The 21,053-nt window shown below is 41.1% G+C and overlaps 1 protein-coding gene across 1 annotated transcript in view; it reads left to right on the forward strand.

Moving 5' to 3' along the window:
* The window catches only part of Sntb1 (syntrophin beta 1), a 247,406-nt gene that overhangs the window by 196,624 nt on the left and 29,729 nt on the right, over nt 1-21,053 (forward strand). The gene's annotated exons all lie outside the window — the stretch shown is intronic.

Below are 21,053 nucleotides of genomic sequence, written 5' to 3' on the forward strand. Positions count from 1 at the left end.
TTTATTTTTATCATATATATAATAAAAGTGAAGGTTATAAAAAGAACTCCTCGGCACTGGTGGGATAAGGACAGCCAGGGCCCAGCAGCCACATGGCTGGCCAGCCATGGGAGCCACTACCATGTGCAAGTGTGTGACAGAGAGAAAAGAAAGGGAAATGAGACCGTTTGAGCCTTGACACTAAGAGAGGTGGTACTGGAGACATGAGGGGGGCGAGGGGGAGAAGAGCCTGTTGTGACTAGCCCGCCCTGCCACCAGAGGCCATGGCGAAGTCCCAGCCTGTGCGCTGCTGAGGGCCATGTGAGACACACTGAAACTCTACAGCTTCCAGGACCAGATGTTTTCTACACTTTCTTTTGTTTTGTTGGTTTTCTTTGGGGGATGGTGCAAGGGCCAAGCATGAGTGTGAAGGACAGGGAGATGAGTAGGATTGGGGTGCATGATGTGAAATTCACAAAAATCATTGAAAAAAAAAAAGGAATTGTTAAAACCAATACTGCATTTACTAGCTGTCACCAGTGGGCCAGGTAGATGGAGCCAGTCCTAAAGCTGGTTCTGCTAAGCCCGAGGATTGAAATCTTACATTTGCAAAGCAGCCTAGTTACTTGAGAGAGTAATTGAAATGTGATGCCATTAAAATTCCTTGTGTTTTATGATAAAAGAACATCTTTTATCTTCTGCCAGGTGAGAATAATAACAATTTCAAGATTTTATTATATATATATATACATACATACATACATACATGCATACATGCATGCATACATACATGCATACATACATTATATATATGTATACATACATATATATATATATATATTATAGCACCTACACATTTCGAGACAGGGCTTCTCTGTGTAGCTTTGGCTGTCTTGGAATCACTTTATAGACCAGGCTGGCCTCGAACTCACAGAGGTCCACCTGCCTCTGCCTCCCAAGTGCTGGGACTAAAGGCATGTGCCACCTCACCCATTTTAATTGTTTTTAAATAGTGTGTTTCTTATAACCATTTTTAGAGAATTAAAAGAGATAAACTTGAAAGAATTAATTAAAATACTACTTCTAGTCTATCTTCACTTTGAAAATAAATTTTCTATCAAAAGTTTAAAAAGAGAGAGAACTTTTCAGCTTCCTACACTGAAGAGCCATATCAGCAAACAACTCCTGTTACCCCTGCTCCCTCTGGCCCTCATTTCTTCCCATGAGATTCAGACATATCCTTCAAACATACAAGAACAGGACATTCAAAGTCTGAAAAAGTTCAGAAATTTTAAATCATTTATCAAGGCTTGAAAGTCACTAGGACCAAAGCTCTTTAGCAGAAAAAGACTCCCCTTGTGTTCATAGTAAAATATTAATCATAAAACCTCAAACAACACAGCTCTTGGAAAAAAAGGACCAATGAAGTTCTCACCTTGTTCTACTGCCCGATGTTCTCCTAACAAGGAACCTCTCAACAGTTTAATACATTCCCTGTTTCAGGGGCTTTTTTGTATTTTTAAATTTAGGCCAACTTTAAATGAAACCTCCCAATAGTATCATAGCTGAGTTGGCTTATGGGATTAGGAAAAGCCCATGTAAATGTCTCCCTGCCCTCCGAGTAAATTTCTCATCCTGTGTTTTGTCATTAACATTCCATCTTTAACAAGTCATGTCTTAACATGTAAATAAGACTAATTCCTTCATTCCTAACAACCTTGCAGCTTATCTGAAATGTGTCCATCTTCATCCCCAATCTGTCTATCACATTTTATTACCATTTTTTGCCTCCTTTTTTATTATTATAGCAACTCTATAGGTCAGGGACTATTTGTGCCTTATCCACTGAACAGTTGTGGAGTGGACAGGATGGCAAAAGCTAGAGTAAGTGTTTTATCAGATGCAAGAGTCTGTGGTAAATGTATCAGGCATGAGACTTCAGGATTCTGTGACACAATAGGGCCAAAAGAAGGGTAGACTTGAAATAGACATTTAGACATTGCTTGTGTTAAGAAGCATTGGCCTCTCAATTGGGCCTATGAGATAACTAACAGAACAGAAGCACATTGTCAGGATCTGTGTGTGTGTGTGTGTGTGTGTGTGTGTGTGTGTGTGTGTGTGTATCCTTTACTCTGAGTTACCTGCTGAACTCTGCAGAGTCAAAAACAGCCTGCCTCATCCACGTGGCTAAAAGTACAAAGATAAGTTGTTGTATTAAACCTGGTTACCTTGGATCCAGAAACTGCAAAAGCCTGAAAAATAGTCTCTCAAACACCCCCCCCCATCAGTGCAATGATGGTGAGACCGCACTTTGAACAGAAGCGATTGTCTCCTCAGAACCGCATTGACCCCCTCAAGCAATGGCATGGTAAAGAATTCTTTGGGAATACCTTGAAGAACCAGAAGTAAGACAATGAGAAACAACACACCTAGACCAGGCTGCTTAAGTATAAGTATCTCTTGACCCAATTCTTCCTCTATTTATTCCTGAACTCATATCGATACTCCCCAAAGGAAGCCTTGGGGTCACTAGACTTCTTTGTTTGTTCATTTTGTTAATGTGGCCATATTGAATGAAACCTCTCCTGCTTTTCAACATTTCTTATCTCTGTAAATTGGGTACTGAGATAAGCCTAGATTTGGGGGTAGGGGTGCTGCCGGGAATTTCCAGTTGCATGGAGCAAGTAGAAGGCCATTCAGTGTCCATTCTGGATAGGCTTTAGGTCTGTTTCTTCAAGACACGTAGTTCAAACCTAGGCCCTGCTAGAACTTTCCATTTGCATGGAAGGCCATTCAGTGTCTGCACGTTGGATTAGCTTTAGGTCAGTTTCTTCAAGGCACATGCTTCAGTTCATATCCGTCCCCCGTTGACTATACTGAATATCATCCCTGCTTGTACAATTCAACTTCACATTTTTCCTCATTTATCCTCTTTGTGAATCAAAGCTCTCTCTCTCTCTCTCTCTCTCTCTCTCTCTCTCTCTGTATGGAAAGATGGAAAAATCGAAGCAAAAGAGGAGTGCCTGAACTATTTTTTGGTTTTGCTTTTGTTTTGTGTCTCAAATGTTGATTTTCATTCCCTCCCCAAGTTTTTCTTTTTAGCAGCTGTATAAACATTTGGCCAAAAACACCATGGGAAAAGGGTGTGGGCAAAACATCCTATGCAAAGGAATGTATTGTATGCGGAAACATTTTTATAGGAAGACAACCATCTCCGTGTATTTGTCATTCCAGGTATGTCTCTCAAATAAAATGACCATGTTCACACCTGCCCTAGAGGTGTGTGATTCAAAGGAAATTCCAAAATTAAAAATAGAAGCACTTCTAGAGAAAGAGCCAGTGGATTTAACTAAGAAAACTCTTAACCAACTATGGTGATAAATGCCCACAGTTGCCACAGTTTATGAAGATTAACTTAGTGTGTGCTTGACGGCTTTTGTGATGTCTGTCCCCTCTAGCAGCCTATGAGCTTCTTTCAGGGAGCGCTGATTTAATTCTGCTTGTCAAATTATGCTCAGATCCTAGTGCCTGATGTAAAGCATGTGCCCGGTGAATATTTGCAACCTGCAGGGTTACCGATTCTCATGTAGTTAAGACAGGCAGCTTGTAATGGTGTAAAGTATTTTTAAAAGTTCTCCACTTACTAGTATGAAGTGGGTCTATAATTCTGTGTTTTGTTTTGTTTTCTTGTTCTGGTGTCTTTCTGTCAAAGTTTTCAGCTTTTATGATTCTGTTTGGAGGAGAAGTGCTACGTTTATAGATGATTTCACTATTCTGATGAATGGGGCTAACTGTAGATAATTAGTGACCATTGTTATAGAAGCAGATTGTTCTGCTCTAGAAAGAGATTGACTTCTAGTACGCCTATTATGCAAAAGCAGCAAAATTAAACAGAAGTGGTCACCATCACCATTATCAGAACCATCTCTTTTTCAATTTAACTAAATAAAAATGAATTTTATAGCCACAGAGAACAAAAATTGTTAAACATAAAGTAAGTCACCTTCTTCAACATAGAACTTTCCACCTGTTTGCACATTATGAAAAGAGAGAGCTAAGTTTTCATAGGAAAGGACTATGCGTGACACTCAGGGCAACTCGGCTGTAAAGGATGCAAAAATTCACGGAGCTGTAGCTAGTATGATGGAGTGGACCAGGAGACAGAGCTGGTGCAGTTGGAGCATGTGTAGACTCATAGAAGCAAGGCAGGGTAGCTGCGGATGCCAGCTGCAGGGTGCCCATGACCCATCCTGTTGTGGTGGGTCATGTGCTTTCTGTCCCAATCCTCACCCTCCCCTCATTTTGAGGTATCAAGCCAGGTATTCTTAGGCATTCCTTCCAAAAAGCAATGTAAACTCTCCTGGGACTGTTGTGTATCTTTGCAAAAGAACCTAGGAGTCCACACAGGCCATTAAACACAGAGTCCTCCTACAGCTACAGACAAAGGGCTAAGGTGAGGAATGTCAACACATTTGGTAGGAGAAAAGCTGAAATGAAATGGATTAAATTTGCCAGTAAATACACAGCACACAGAAAGCTGATGAAGAAGAATCAAAATGTTAGAAAGGATAAAGGAGTGTTCTTGGGGTGGAGTTCAACCTGCCAGATTTTCAGAAGGAAATCTAGGACTTCCTGAGAGACCACATGCTGTATTCCAGGTTGGTTATGGTACCTCTCATGTGTTGCCCAATTCTGCACATGCTCTCTTCCTAGGAAATATCAACAAGTGCTTCATTCTGAGAACCAGAGCAGTGTCAACCATTTAGGTTGTAACCCGGGGTTACAGAGGAGTATCCGAAATCAACTTTGTTAAGGACATGATACAACAGTGGTGTTCCAGATCAGCAGTGAGCAAAGGGATTACAGGAAGTGTTAAGGGTAATAGTGTTCACATTTATAAAATGTACACCTGGAATGCTATTATAGATGTTGATTGTGCTTCCCATCTATTGCATGTCACATTTGATTCTCATAATAATCGTATAGGTTGACATTACTACCTTTTTAAGATAAGCCAATGTAAGGTGTTAGTAGAACATAAGCAAGTAAACAACTGAGCATTTTCCTGTCTGGTGAATGTAGCATTCTTGTACAAGCAGACTATATGAGCACACCACCCATGTGCACACGGGTGAGTTCTGTTTCTACTGTACCATAGAATCTTGATCTCCTCTGTTCTGCTCACAGGTATATCTCTCCTCAACCACTCCCTGCTGGGACTACAATACCCTGCTTGTCCAGTTGTTGTAATAGGCTGAAACCATGAACTTCAACCTGGTTTCCAAGCACTCTCTAGACCCTGGCCATCAATCAAATTTGAACTTTCTCCTAAGAATCTGGTTCTGGTGTCTCTTGAAATCATAGCGGCGTGCTTTTCTAAACTCCAAATTTTAAAAATGCATTTGATATTTAATATTCCCAAAGATTATAGGTTAGGTCACTGTCCTAGTTTCATTGCTGTTTCTGTCCTTCAGTGCCCTGACAAATAGTGACATAAGGGAGGAATGGCTTTAGTTGGTTTACAATCCCAAGTTACAGTCCATCATTTCAGGGAAGTCAGTGCAGGAACTCAGGAAGCATGTCATGCCTCACCCGCAGGTAAACCCAAAGAGAGAATAATCATATTCTTTCCTGTTGCTGCTCAGACAGATTTCATCACTTTGACACAGTTCGGGGTCTGGCTCATGCACTGGTCGGTCCCTCCCACATTTACAGAGGTTCTTCCCACCTCAATTAACAATCAAGACAGTCCCCCACAGACATGTCTTGAGGCCAATCTGATCTAAAGAACCCCTTAGTTGAAACCCTCTTCCAGGATGATTCAACTTGACAGTTAAAACTAAGCAGCAAAGGAACTGACAGTCATTTTTAAACAAATACTCTCTATGTTTTAGATACACTGAAGTAATACTACAATTGCCAGTGACATCAACGAGATAACTGATATTATAGCCAACAATCTAATCTGCACTTAGACTGCTGATCACAGAATTAGAGCATCGATTGTCATTAGACAGTAAATGAAATTTTTATTAGATTTTCAGTGTATTTAACTCATAGGCGTCTGCTTTATCTCTTTATAACACTGGTCAAGTCAGCTTTTCATTCTTCTTGTTTATTTAGACCCCTGCCCTGACTGTCTGCTACTATCTGAGGCACTTTGCGCAGTGCCTACCACACAGTCTATGCTAGAAAAACATGTACTGGATGAATGAGTATGTTCGGAAGCAAGACAGAAGAAAAGAAAATCATAAAAGACCTTGCTCTTCCAGAAAAGAATGGCCTTTTTTGGTTCTTCAAAATTACTGCTTTCTCAGATTTACAAACCCAAGACTATATTTAATTAATGTCATGGTAATTTTGTAAGAGAGCTGTTATAAAAGCCTTCTTAGAGCCAAGGTTGCTCAAAACAAATGCCCATATTTGGAAGGATTTAAACACTAGAAGACTCAACTTTCAGTTTGGAGCACTGCCTCTTTATGCTTCATTTGATTCCTTGGAGCTTATGAGTGTTATTCCAAAGATGCTTCAAGTTCTCTTCATGGATTTTTTGCTCTAAGAAGGAGCCTGTTGCTCCTGAGTACAGCAAGGAAAACAGCCAAGAATCCTCACCAGACACTGGATCTTGTAGCACTTTGTGCTTCACAGCCTCCTGAACTGGGGAAATAAATACATTTCTTTGTTTGTTAAAGCAGTCAGCTAACCCAGTTGCCCAAACATTCCCATAACAAAACAAGAGAATAGAGCAAAAATGTGAGAGCAATAGGTGAATGCAATTTGGGAAACTACAAAACATAAATCAAGTGTTTATGAGTGCTATGCCATAGAGCCATGAGAGAGAGGAAATCGCTAAAGTTTTCTTATATTGGTGTGTGTACCTTGGTGTAAACCAAACCATCTCAAGAAGCACTTATCTCAGTATCACAGACACTGACTGTTAAATGACAAAGGGGTTGTCACCCAGGGTCCAAATGAGTGCATGGGCTGGTACATCCCAACATAGAATAACACTCTAAAGTGCAGAAACAGGCATGTGCACTTAAGTCCTAGATATCAGAGGTCACTGGGTATAGGGTTCAAGAATCCAATTTTAATAGGTACCCACTGATGTGGAGACAAGAAAGTCAAGATCATTAGAAATGACTGGTAGAAAAGAAGTGCATCCAAAATTATGACAATGATGATGGCAATTGACACTATGGATATTCCCAATTTTTTGCACAAGATGTAGCCAGGGTTCTTGCTATAAATATAGATTATGCCTCCAGCAATTTCCAATAATGGATCCTAGGGGAAGAAGCTTTTGGGATTTGTAAACAGCATCCCTGCTAAATCAGGCACAAGTGAACTACAGCTAAAATTCTGAGAAACACTGGGTTTTGAGAACTTACTCTGCTATGGCTAGACATACAACTATCATCCCCTCATACACTCCGTCTGAATTCAGCCTGGTAGCTAGACAGAAGAGGAAGTTTTATTACCCCCATTTAGAGATGAGGAAAGTGAAGCATGGTAAAGGTAAGTACCTTGTTCAAGATCCGTCACAGTGAAAGGCGCTGAGCTGAGCTACAAGCTAGACATGGCAGATAAGATTTATGCTTTATGGTGGTAGGGGGATTAGGATGTGGTGAGGTGGTTTGTGAGTAAAAGTGTCCTCCACCAAACGTGCTGACCTGAGTTTAATCCTCAGGACCTACAGACTAGAGGACAAAGTGTAGTCCTCTGACCACCACATGTGCTCCTTGGCATGCACCAGACAGACAGACAGACAGATGGGCAGACAGAGAGTAAACAAATCAATACAACTTGTTTGCTTCAATTGTTTAAAATATTTATAGATTTTGTGCTAGACTGCATCCTTTCCACCAGGTCAGAGAAAAAAGTGAACAGTTTCACTTGGGCAGTTTTCATAGAGAACTAATGCAAGAAAAGTAAACCTGGAATTTGATTGTTTCTCGTCCTTTGACACAGAGTTCTGAGGTCTCTCTAAAATTAACTCTTGTTTGGTTTTGTTTGGTTGTTTAGTAATAACTGATGATAGATTCAACTAGAACAAGTACATTGATGGAGTTTTTTGATACATCAGTAACATTAGGGTTTCCAAGATTACTAAAAAGAGTCAGACTATATGACTTGACAGAAAGAGAGCCAACATGGTAGTGAGACTGAAGATTCTTACACTTGAGGTTTTTTTCCCATTTTTTCTCCTCTGTAAACAGGATAATAAAGCAGAAACTGTTTTTCAAAGAGCCTGCTTTATCATCATCATCATTATAAATAATATAATATAATGATAATGACATCTGCCTTTCAAAGGATTTCTTAAGGAGTGGGGTGGTAAGAATTTCTGTTTCCTGTCACCACCCTTTAAAGAGTATATTTCCTAGGTGTTAAGGACATGGGTTGTAAGTCAAAGATAACTTGTTAGCCAAACAGGGAGTGTAATTGAAACGGCCCTTTGGAGTTAATGAAAGTATAAAATAGCTTTGCCCACCAGGCTGAGAGGAGTCTAATTTAATTATCCATGAGCACCACAGGTGAGAAGCAGTCTTTCATGCCTCTCTGGAAGATGGCCACGGGCAGTTTACATCTGGGAAAGAAAAAAGAGAAATGGAACCATGGGTGGATGAAGGCTGTCCATGAGAGAGCCTCTAGATCACTGGCCGCAAAGCCCTCCACCAATGCTCCTGAGGAACAGTTTACATGTTCATGAAGGGCCTGAGAGGGCTGGGCAGGCAGGACTTCCACGGTTTGTCAGCCAGAATCTGCTAAGCACAGTGGGCATACGTACACATAGACACGCACACAAAAAGCAATATGAGATGGAAGCAGTCGTTCCCTGCTACAGTGAAGCCTTATCCTGTGGGAAGACTGTTTTCAGTTTCCAGAACCAAACCAAGAGGGTCATTCCTTGCGCTTCTTGTGTTCTACCTGCTCCTTCAGGAGAATGAATGATATCCACTTCATTTCGTGAGAGTGACACTTTTTTTTCTCTAAGTCAGTTGATCCATATGGCAGTCTTTTCTAGAAACACAAATACTGCTAGAAGCAGTCTTTTACCAGCTGTATGGAATCCCTCACCCTGATCAAGTTGATAGATAAAACATGACCCCAGAGGTGATAGTGTATGTGTGTATGTGCCTTACATTTCCAAGAAGACTGCTGTCAGTGTGAGCACCAAATCTGTCTCATATGTATATTTTCCTTTGTCTCTATGTTGTTTATTCTTTAATTTTATTACAGGGATCTATAAAGTTTACACAAAAGAAAAAATAATAAGCCTTCAAGCCCTGATTCCCTCCTTTCAACAGTTGTTGATAGTTTGTCAGTCTTATTCAGCCCATGCTCCTTTTTTATATTTGGAAATAGCTTGGGGAAGAATTCTAAATTAAGCCTCAGACTCCCTATCATTATACTCCATACACTGTTTATCTGACTTGGATTAGTTGCTGACTGAGGTAGGCAGCATGACGCTTTCTTCCAATGTTGTTACCTCTATTTCTTGAACCTATGGTCATATTGCTTTACCCTTGGGTGGGAAAGGACACTGCATAAATATGATTTAATTTAGAATCCTAAGCTTTGGGAGGCCATACTGGACCACCTAGTTATCCTTTTTACAGGGGTGAGGGTGTCAGAGTTGTGAGAAGAAAAAGCATGGTGACAAAGAACAAAGAGAGCAGAGATAACAAATGCTGCCTCAAGAGCCAAGCAATGAGGGAGAGGCTGAAAGGTGTGAAAGTCAAGGAAACTCCCCCAAAGCTTCCAAAGGAGACCAACCTGTCATCACCTTGGCTCTAGGGCCTTTAAGGTCCAAAACTGGAAAACAATATACCGATTTTTAAAAATAATGAACACTCATATAAAAGCATCCATTTTTCTGCCTTTTCTTGGAATACTGAACATTGAGTGAGGTCTTGTAGCACGTGCTTGTGGTCCCAACAGTGGGCAGGCTGAAGCAGGAGAATCCAGAGTTCAGTAGTTACATCTGGTTTTTGGTCGCTGTCCTACCTTGTGACCCCTTGTCTAAGGGAGTCTGTAATTAACACCGTCACTGACATGCTGCAGAAGTCAGCGTTTTGTATCTTCCTCTGCCATGAGCTAGAACTTTACTTCGTATAGGTACAACTGGATAGAAAAGCTTTGTAGTAACAAACATCCCCTGTAATTCTTTAGCCTACCCAAGCTGCTGAACTTGTGAGATGTTTTCTGTAAGAATGCCCAGCCCGTTAAGCCACACTCAGCTCTGAGAGGATGTACAAACATTGGCACTGGGGCAAGCGCTCCCAATGAAGAAAATGATGTGCTAAAGTAGCAAAAACAAATGCAAATCAAATTCAGAATATTTTGCCTCCTCCTTCAAATAACAAGCCATGATATGAATATTATTTCTTCGATTTTTCAATGAGGAGTAAACATAAGTGACTAATTTTGTCACTCTTCATGTTATAAATAGAGGCATCCCTTAAGGCTGGTGAGTCATTTACACCTTAGTCTTGAATTACTTTAATCAGATGTGAGGCTTGGGGAATAAAGAGCTTTGATTACCAAGAAAAAAATTTAGGAACTTGGACTAAACTGCTGTCTGCTCAGAGTGTAACCCCATTTGCCAAGAAATAAGAAAGAAAGACAAACTGACAAGAAGGCTCCAAGGGAGGCATGGTGTGTTGCCTCTATGCTTTGAGGTGAGTCCTGTGGACTCCAGCCTGCAGGAGACCATCCTCCTGGTTCCCAGCTGTCTTCTGCCCACAGTTTTCTTGATATTCCTACAGAATTCCTCATTTTCTTCTTGTGGGAGGCAGTTTATGATCTGGAAATAGCACAAGTTTTAAATACAAGAATGCGCACCAGTGGCTTTATAATGCTAAGCTTTTAACCTTGACCATGAAATGAGTTTCCGGAAGCATGATTTCTTCTTCTGCTAAATGGGAATAATAATAAATGCCTCAAAGGCTTGGTAAAATAGCATGGTTCTTGCATTTGCATGCTAAGGTTGCCGAATATAGAATCACAAACTGGATGGCTTAACAACAGAAACTTGTCTCTCAGTTTTAGAGCTAGAAGTCCAAGGTTAAGGTGCTGACTGGGATATTTTCCTTTTAGAGCTATGAAAAAGATTCTGTCCTGTATTTCTTCACTAGCTGCTGGTCACTATGAGATGCTGATGATCTTTGGCTTGCAGATATACCATCCTGTTTTCATCTCAGTGTAACACAGTCTCATCTCTTTGTGTATGTCTGTGTTCACAATTCCTCTGTGTACATAAAATTTTGGATTGGGGAGCCTGCAATGGTAACTATGGATTGTCAGCTTGATGGGATGCTTGATGGGATGCAGAATCATTCTAGAAACAAATCTCTGGGAATTTCTGTTCAGGGTTTTATAGATTAAGTTAACTGAGGTGGGGAAACACACAGGAAATATGAATGGCACCAATCTGTGGGCTAGGACTGAATATAAAGATGAAAGAGAGCTGGATCCCGGTTTTCATTGCTCTCTGATTCCTGACCAACGATGCAACATGGCCGACTAGCTGCTTTTTGCTTGTGCTGCCATGACTTTCTCATTGTGATGGACTGCGTCTCCTCAAACTGAAAGCTGAGATAAACCATTCCTCGCCTAAGCTGATTCTTGCTGGGTGTTTTGTCACAGCATTGTAACTAATATGGAGAGAAATCTGCTCCTACAGAAACTCATCCCGGCTTGACGAAGTGCATCTACAGAGGCCCAGTCTCCAACTAAGGTTGCAATCCAAGGGTTACAATTTCAGCTTTTGGATTTGGGGGAACCCAATTTAACCCATCACTGTACTGATCGTGGAGCAAACTCTCTTAAACCCCCCCACCTCTTACTCTCCCTTGATAAACAGAATTCTTTTACTGTTGTAAACCTTTAAGCCCCCAACTTTACTTGACTCAATCCAATGAAAGTGCCAAGCTCTTTCTAATGCTTCTTCTCAAAATTACCCCTCTAACTTACTACTGTTTTTAGAAAATCCAAAGATTTAACAAATTGCAAACAATCCCAAGCTTAATCCAGGAATACTGCATAATTCAGGTAGGGCACAATTTTGAAATTTACCTTTGGACTTTCCTGAGGAAAGAATGAGCTGAGAAAATGAGTAAACAAAATTAAAAGGCATTGTTTACATATTTGAAAGAATGAGGCATTATGAAGTATGGGGGGGAGTATCTTAATGAACCATCGGCCTTCATTTAAATAGCTCAAGTTTAAACCTGTCTGAGGGAAGTGGCTGTATCCTGCAGGAGTCACCACCGTGTTTCCAGATGGTCCTGGGCACTGACAGTGGGTCACAGACACACATTTGACTCTAAAGAGATAGCTACTGGGATGGCTTTACTCAGCTGAACATGAGCAATGAGGGAAGAAGCTTGATATGGCAGGCTGGTGGAGATGCAGAAAGCTGGTCTGGGAGATGAAGAGGATTTGAGGGTCATGAAGGCTTCACTGGAAGGACCAAGCTTCTAGTAGTAAAATCAGTGCCATCAGGTTGAATGCACACAAATTGGTAAAGTGTGAATGGAAAAATGGGCACACTGCAGAACCCATTTTGAAGTCCTAACTCATGGCCCGGGTTCCTTTCAGAATGCCGACATGGTGGCTCGGAATAGGATTTAGAAGGCTATAACAATCGATCCTTTCTCTTTGTTGGGGTTTCCAACCTAGATCTATATGAAGTACTTACTAATAAAAACCATCAACAGCTCTGAACAGACCCAACATACAACTGACTTTTTCTGGATGAAATTTGTGCTTGAGAATAAGATAATTGACTTAGAAGAAATAAAAACTATTGATGTTTTAAAGTTTACAATCTTGTTTTCGGTCTCATTCGTAGCTTTTCTAAGGTATATGCATACTATGTGCCACAGGTTTGTCATGTCTCATTTTAAAGCTTGGCCTAAGTGCTATGTTTTGCTCACGGGCTGTGTGCTCCATGATACTGGGTCTGCAAAGGGAAGCAGACAAAAGCACAGAAAGGAAAGATATATCTTTTCTCTATATATACAGTAAATGTTCAGCAAGGCTTCCATCTTGTTTTCAAGAGGCATGGAAGGACAGCTAGTGGACAACCTTCCTAAACTTACAATAAGCCACAGTCTCAGGCTGACAGACCCTAGGTATTGGTCCCATTTCACTGTTTCTCCTGAACTCACAGATAGACATGGAATAACCCAAGGGAATACGATACCACTTTCTATTTTGCATGAAAGAACAAGTTGGAATGCCACAGAATGCTGTGTCATTAGTGGCAGGCAGATGAAGGAAGCTGTGGAGAGGCACAGCCCTGTGTAGTGAGTGACTCGGCGACAGAGAGCAGGCTCTGCTGAGCTTCCCGCCTCATCTTCCTGAAATGCCATTCAATGAGAGGAGATTTAAAACCAAGCTGCATGCCTGTCTCAGTGGATATGCGCTCTGCCCTGAGGTTGGCTTCATTATGAGGTCTCATGGAACACGACGTTACTTCTAATAGAGCCACCAAAGTTCTCTGTTAGAGAGCATTAACATCTGACCTTCACACACTCAGGAAATAACAACAGTTTGTAAGAAATCAACTCTGTCTGCAAATGTGCAGAGGGACTAAAAAACTCTGAAAATGCATTGGGGTCCAGCCCCTTTCTTGTGATGGATTCCCCTCTGCTCTTCCCTAGGAAGTCTGGGAGCAGGGTGCCATGGGTCCCAGGGATTCCAATGACCTTGTGACCTCGTTTAAATGCTAAACACGAGTCTTAGATCACTGCCCTCCTCTCAGCAATCCTGGAAGACTCTGTGTTTCTCTAAAATATTTTATTATAATATTAAATAAATTAAATTAGCAATGCTTGTTCATGGTTTCTTGTAAACTAATGAAGATAAAAACTACCTAAAATTTCAGTCTTGATGGATAATTCTTCTGTTTGTATGTCTTATAAAAATAAAAAAGCCTATTGTAATGTACTATTATTTTGGAAGCTGATTTTCCGAAACAACAATATCTAATTTTTTCCTCCCTTAAGAAATGACTGTACTACAGATTAGTTTATATTTCCTAGATTTTTCATACATTGAATTTTATACTATATATAGTCTAGATGTGCCTTATTTTATTTTGCAAAATTATTTGAATTCATGTGTTATGATATGCATGAATAGTTCATTCTTTGTTTCTGTTTTACCTCTTTTCCCTTTATATAGCTATGTAGCATTTGATTGTATATTCATCTATTGATAGACATTTGGTTGTGGGGAATACAGATATTTAAAATAAGGTTATTGTGTGGCATGTCAGTCACTTTTCTCATTGTTAGAACAAAATACAAAAGCAGATGAAGGAAGGAGGTGCATGTTGGCTCGCCATCCTTTGTGGTGGAGAAGGCATGGCAACAGGGCCTTGAAGCAGCTGGTCACAGTGCTATTCACAGAGAGATGAATATTGGTAATACAGTTGCCATCTCTTTTTCAGTCAGTCTTGGATCACAGCCCATATGATGGTGCTGTCCCCATTCCAAATGGGTCTTCCCTCCTCCATTAAACTTCTTCTCTACAAATGCTATTGTAGACATGCCCAAAGGTATGTCTTCTGAAAGATTCCGTGTCCATCGTCAACCCCCAGTGAAAATTAACCATCACATACAGCCATATACTTTAATTTCCCTTGGCTTAACACAAGTATAAGAGGTAAGTGAATTAAATGAAACATGTATGTTAAACTTCCAGAGAGATTTCTATGTTGTTTTCCAAAGTGGTTTTATCACTATGCAGTCCAGCCAAGTACATGAAAAAATGCAGCCGCTTGGCATCATTTGGTCTGGACAACACTTTTCCACACCATTTTTTCTAGTTGTCTATATACCTACATACAACAAAAGAGTTCCTATACCTCTTTTTCTAGTTACCCTGCTCTTCTGTGCTTAGTTTGCTACATGGGCAAACATGAGCGCTTGCTCGTGTGTGTGTGTGTGTGTGTGTGTGTGTGTGTGTGTGTGTGTGTGTGTGTTTGCATGCCTATATATGTGGAGGCCAGAGGTCAACGTCAGCTAATTTTAGCACTCTCAACCTTAATACTTTGGACAGCATCTTCACTGAACCCGGAGCCCAGTGGACCACGGGATGCCTGTTTCTGCCTCTTTTGAACTAGGATTACAGGTGCAGACCATCGCATCTGGTCTTTATACGGGTATGGGGAGACTGAACTGGGGTCTTCATGTTTGCACAGCAAGTGCTTTAAGTCATCTCCCCGCGTCCCTTTTTTACCTTTAACTTGTACCTTGTCCTTTCTGAGTTTTCACTTTCCTTTGCATTTAACTGTCTATGTCTCTGGCTCCTGATTGCTGAGTCCTATAGACTGGCTAGCCTGAGCTAGAAGAAGTTGAAGATGTGAGTGGCCTTGCTGAGCACTTTGCCTGTGATTTATCTGTACCAACTTCTCTGAGAGATGGTACAGGGATTAATTAGCTAGTGTCTGTGGAGCATTTTGAAGTTGATAAATGCTGATTATTATTACACTGGTATCTCATCCATTGTTCCAAATAGCTGGCAACCTGAGGCGAAGAGGACCGATTGAAAGCTAGCCAAGATAACCATCATCTCCAATTTCAAAGTTGTCATCAACTTTTCCAGAACTTTCCACCTTGCTATCCATCCCTGTCCCTACATTTGGGCCTTCCTTTCTGAGCTGCCCAAGCAGGCGAAAAAGTACAGCAAGGAGAGACATAGGAGCCCAGAAGGCAAGTGAGGTCCTCAGTGAGTGTATATTGCCTGACTTGGGCAGGGCCATGTCAAGGAACACAATGCCTTGGACCTATAGGTGTGGTAAATCCTCCCCCAGATGTTCTTTTCTATGGCTTTTTATTTTTCCTTGTAAAGTCATGGGCATCCTGCTGTTCTGAAAAATTTATACATTATGGAGACACCAGATTTGCACACAGGGATGGTGGAAAATAGCCCCCTCAGAGGTTTTTTCACAGTATATTTTAAGGGAACCACATAGGTAGCTTGAGTAAACCATAAACTATGTAGAGCAAAGCATGGCTCAAAGACCGCTAAACACATCCAGCACCCACTCTACTTCTCTCACGCCGCGTTCACACACTGTGCAGGGACACCACACTCAGCACGTGATACATCCAACGACCAGTGTAGCTGGGGCTTCCGGACCCTGTGCATATGCCTCAGCTGGCAAGTGGCAGAGCCAGATTTTGATACTACTCTTTTTTTTTTTTTTTTTTTTTTTTTTGCTCCAAAGATTATGAGCTTGTTCAACCATCTCTGCTAAAAAATAGTAAGTGGGAAATCTATATTGGGAAGACTGAGTCAGATGAGGGATAAAAAGAAGCCCTCCCCCCTCCAAAAAAATTGTAAAGCAAGAATATTTATGGCTTTGGGGAAGAGACTTTTAAGTTTAAAAAATAAAATGTGTTTGGGGCTGGTGAAATGGCTCAGTAGGTAAAGGTCCTTGCTGCCAAGTCTAAAGCTGTGAGTTCATTCCCTGCATCCTACATTGTGACAGGAGAGAACCAATTCCCTCAAGTATTCTCTGGTCTCCACAGGTGTATACACACAGAGAGACACACACACTGAAAAAAAAGGAAGGAAATAAAGAAGAAAGGAAGGGAAAGAGAAAGAGAGAGAGAAATAGTTCGTTTTTAAATGATTGAGCTTTGAAGGCCATTAGCACTCATTTAGACCCATCTCGTCATTGGCCAGTGAGGATAGTAAGTCAGGAAAGGAAGCAGTCCTTGTTCCAGTCCAGTCACAGCTTGAATCTGCCACTGCTATCCTTACGGAGTGTAATAGTAAATGTAGCTAATGCTGAGGTTTGCTTGCTGTGCAAGGCACTCTGTTACAGCCTCCATGAGTATCATCAGCAATTCCTCCAATCTTTAAAACTGTGACTAGCTGTTAACAATAGCCACACTTTTTAAGGAATCAGCTTCGAAAGGTTTTGGTAAAACTGTAACATTCAAAGCAACGGTTAATGTGCATATTCTGTGTGCTTCATAGGTGATGGGGTTGTTGTTTTTCTAACGCTATTCCGGGACCAATAGGAACCACGCTCAGGGGTGCAAGATAAAGACTTAACTCAATGAGGGGTCAGCATGTTGCCAGCATACAAACCCGTAACAGCTGTCTGTGGCTTTTTACAAAGTTCTACAGCTTACAGTTCAACCCAAACAGGGGACCAAAGTTTATAAAGTTCATAACCCCTGAACTTGACTTTTGGAACCCATTACAAATAGGTCCCAAGGTTTCCACTTGCAATAATGCTTTCCATCTTTCATTTTCCATTTCCAGTCAGTTTTCACCACCATTCACACCCTTTGTACTAGTTTGCAAACTTATCCTGTGATGTGCCATGGAAGTGAAAATGATTCTGTTCAGCAGGACACCGCTCCTGAATTACTGCAGAACAGAATCTCTTCCCCTCTCCTGCCCTTCTCTTTTTATTATACATGCAATGAGTGCTCCAGAAACTGACAATTTCAGCATCCAAAGCAGAATGAGGGGTGGAAGTGGACATTGTAATATCCACATCAGACATGACATCATGTTAATAAAATGCAGACATACCCCCAGAACTGTTGCATTGACACTGGACTATGTTGGGGTGCCAGAAAGACTAGGCTTCTAATAGGTGTTGTCACCAGAACAAGAGCACAGATACTTCAGCCTAACAACAACTGCAAAAAGAAATATGCTTCTGAGGCTTCCATGCTGGGCTGCTGTGGAACAAGCTATGCTTTTCAAAGTCCTATTCTTCTTTTCTTCCAAGGGTTGATGTGTACATATGTGACATGCCTAGGAGGGAGGGCCTGTATGCATCAAAGTGCACATGCATGAGCCCAAGGACATTGGATATCTTCCTCAATGTCCTTTCCTCTGTTTATTAGGCAGAGTGTCTTGCTGAACTCGAAGCATGCCTGCCTAATCCAGATAGCCAGCTTGCCCCTGGGCTCCCTTGGCCCTGCCCTCTGAATGCTGGCTTTGCTGCAGGTGGATCCCAAGTCTACCCTACTCCTGTGTGGGCCCTAGTGATTATAATTGAAATCCTCGTGCTTGCACAGCAAATGCTTTATCCACTATGCCATCTCTCTGGCACCCAAAATCCTGTTTTTTTCTATGGCTTTTTATTTTTCCTTGTAAAGTCATGGGCATCCTGCTGTTCTGAAAAATTTATACAGTATAGAGACACCAGATCTGCACACAGGGATGGTGGAAAATAGCCCCCATCAGAGGTTTTTTCACAGTATATTTTAAGGGAACCACATAGGTAGCTTGAGTAAACCATAAACTATGTAGAGATTTGGAATGATTCAAACCTACACACACTACTGGACACACTGCTGTGACACTGACCCCATTGGGACAGTGGTCATCATGCCACCATTGGTATTTACTGCCCAGGATCATTCTACAAACTTCAGGTTGTTTCTGAAGAATCATGATTTTTCATGTTCACATTTAAATGACTGATTGCGGTCAGCATTAATGGATCAGAGCTGACTGGGTAAGTGAGATAGTCACACTGGGAGGATCATTTTGTAGCTTCTCCAGTCCTACTTAATGACCTGGAAAGGTAATTTACTAAGTTTAATGTAGAAGCTGGAAAATTTTATTTCGATCCCTTTCCCCAAACCACTACTTATTGCCTCCAGATATATAGCTTATTCACCTTGTAAAGACTTTTCCTTCTCACTCTCTTCTGCTCTTTTGCAGATGTTCTTCCTCTGTTGTGGAGAAGTCATACAAAATCAATAAGCTAAGGGTAGATATTTTTAGTATGCATAAAGGGAAAGAAGACAAGCCACCAGTCATTCATTCACATTCTAGTATAAACGGTTTTACAACTAATTAAGTTGGTGATGCTCCTTAGGAAGCGAGTTTTTGTTTGGAATTGCTGGAAGGTGGTGTATTAAAAACTAAGAAGAGTTCTTCAAAGGCAGAGGTCTTTGGGAAAGAAAAGAGAAGTTATTTAAATTGTTGGTATAAAAGGTATGGTTGATTTAGCTTATAATGTTCCCCAAGGAAAGACATTGTCTTCATGTATTCATTCCACTTCTAAAGAACACCTTTTCAGTGTTATTTTTTTAAGTGGACCGCTACAACGTTTATTTATCATCTGCCAGCTGCTAAGCACATCACACCCTCTGTCACATTTAATCACCCAAGTAGCATGGAGAGGCAGGAGCTAGTCAGCAGGTACCTCCATGGTGCATGCTCTGCGTTGCATTAAGCCTTCTACGCATTTTAACTCATTTATCCTCACACCTCGTCTGCAGTGGATGCTACAAGTCGTCATTTCACAGATACAGAAACTGAGATACAAAAGAATTAGACGACTGACAGCTAGCAAGCTACGGAGCAGGGTTGGCGCTCTGGCTTCCCAGCTGTGGCCTCAGCACTTCTCACCTTTGCTGTCCATGTGTTTGTCAGTGTGAGCATGAAAGTATGGCAGTTAGGACCTCTCGTGAACACCAGAGCTGTCTCTGGGCTACATAGAGAAATTAGAAAAGTCAGCCCCAGCACCAAGCTGCACATCTTCTCTACTTGGGGCCCTCATTTCTAATGCACTGGCCATGGTGCTGGTGTGAAAAGCAGTCACATGCATGTGCCTCCCCTTCTGTGAAGATTTCACGGTGGCACTTACTGTGATAATGAAGCCAGGCATGGTAGTGTAAGCCTGTTATCTCAGCCCTTAAGAGCCTGGGGCAGGAGGAGCCAGCCTAGGTGAGATTTTTGTCTCAAGAAAAAAAAATGTGTGTTTGTGTGTGTGTATATATATATTTATACCTACATACATGTGTGTATGTGTATATCTATATACATACACACATATACCTGTGTATATATATATACTTGTCCATACATAAATATTATATTTATGCGTATATTTCAATATACACATATGAAATATATATTGAAATAAATAAAATTAATTTAATACCTATATATTCAGTAATGATTATATATATTATATATACATGTATAGTAGTGAGTATATATATATATATATATATATATATATGATTAGAATAAAAGGAATAAATAGGCAAGGTGGCTTAGCAGATGAAGGTGCTTGCTTCTAAGCCAGACAACCTGAATTTGATCTCCAGAATCCATATGGCAGAGGGAGAGAACTGCACACGGTTCTTCAACCTCCACATGCATGCTAAATAGCATATGGGTAAAACAAACAAACAAACAAACAAACCAATAAATACTTTTAAAGGCAAATGGGGAGAAATGAGCTATGAGTTTGGCTCACTGTTAAGTTTACTTGTATTCTTAAAACAACTTGAGTGATGGCTTAGGCAAAAGCTGTCTGCACTGAGGATCTAGCCATCACCAAAGACAGTCTCTGTCCTAATCTACAACCATGCTTCTTTATCCTGAAGGAGCATACATAGCACTTGTACATCACGATAAATACACATCTGGGTGGGCCTGAGATTCTGCACTCCAAACAAGCTTAATCTGGGCCCTCAAGTTCAGATTCAAAAGAGAGCACTTTCATAAACAGTAGAGCATGTGAGGAGTTCAAGGGAATTGACACTGGGCCAAAAGAATAGGCTCATAGTGAACTCTACAGGTGTCAGCACCAGAAGGGCCGCAAAAGCTCATCTGGTCCAATTATGCAATCAATGTTTTCTGTCCTGTTTCTGCTTAGTCATCCTGGCCCTTGAGTTATGTAGGTATTCTTCACTGAGGGGGACTGAACAGTCAGTGGAAGAAGAGAAAACTTAAAGTGATGCCTGAATCACAGGAGAAATTCAAGAGCAAGACTTAAGACTGCGTGTTTCACACCCAGAGGAAACACGGCCTCTGCAGGATATTTTTCAGTTCCTTTGGATATTTGTTCAGATTTTTTTCATAACAAATGTGCTCTACCAGAGCTTAATATGAGAGCGCTGACTCCCCCAAGTATTTGCCTCCCACTGTGAAAACAAGATTCAGTGCTGGCTGACAGGTGAGAACCAATGGCAGCTGCGCAGCAGCTCCGCTGCAGGCAGCACAACCCAGGGCTCTTGGGACATCACATATTTCAATGATCAAGAACTGCTAGGATCACGCTG

This window comes from Meriones unguiculatus, chromosome 8 (assembly GCF_030254825.1).
Source record: "Meriones unguiculatus strain TT.TT164.6M chromosome 8, Bangor_MerUng_6.1, whole genome shotgun sequence".
Taxonomy (NCBI): Eukaryota; Metazoa; Chordata; class Mammalia; order Rodentia; family Muridae; genus Meriones; species Meriones unguiculatus.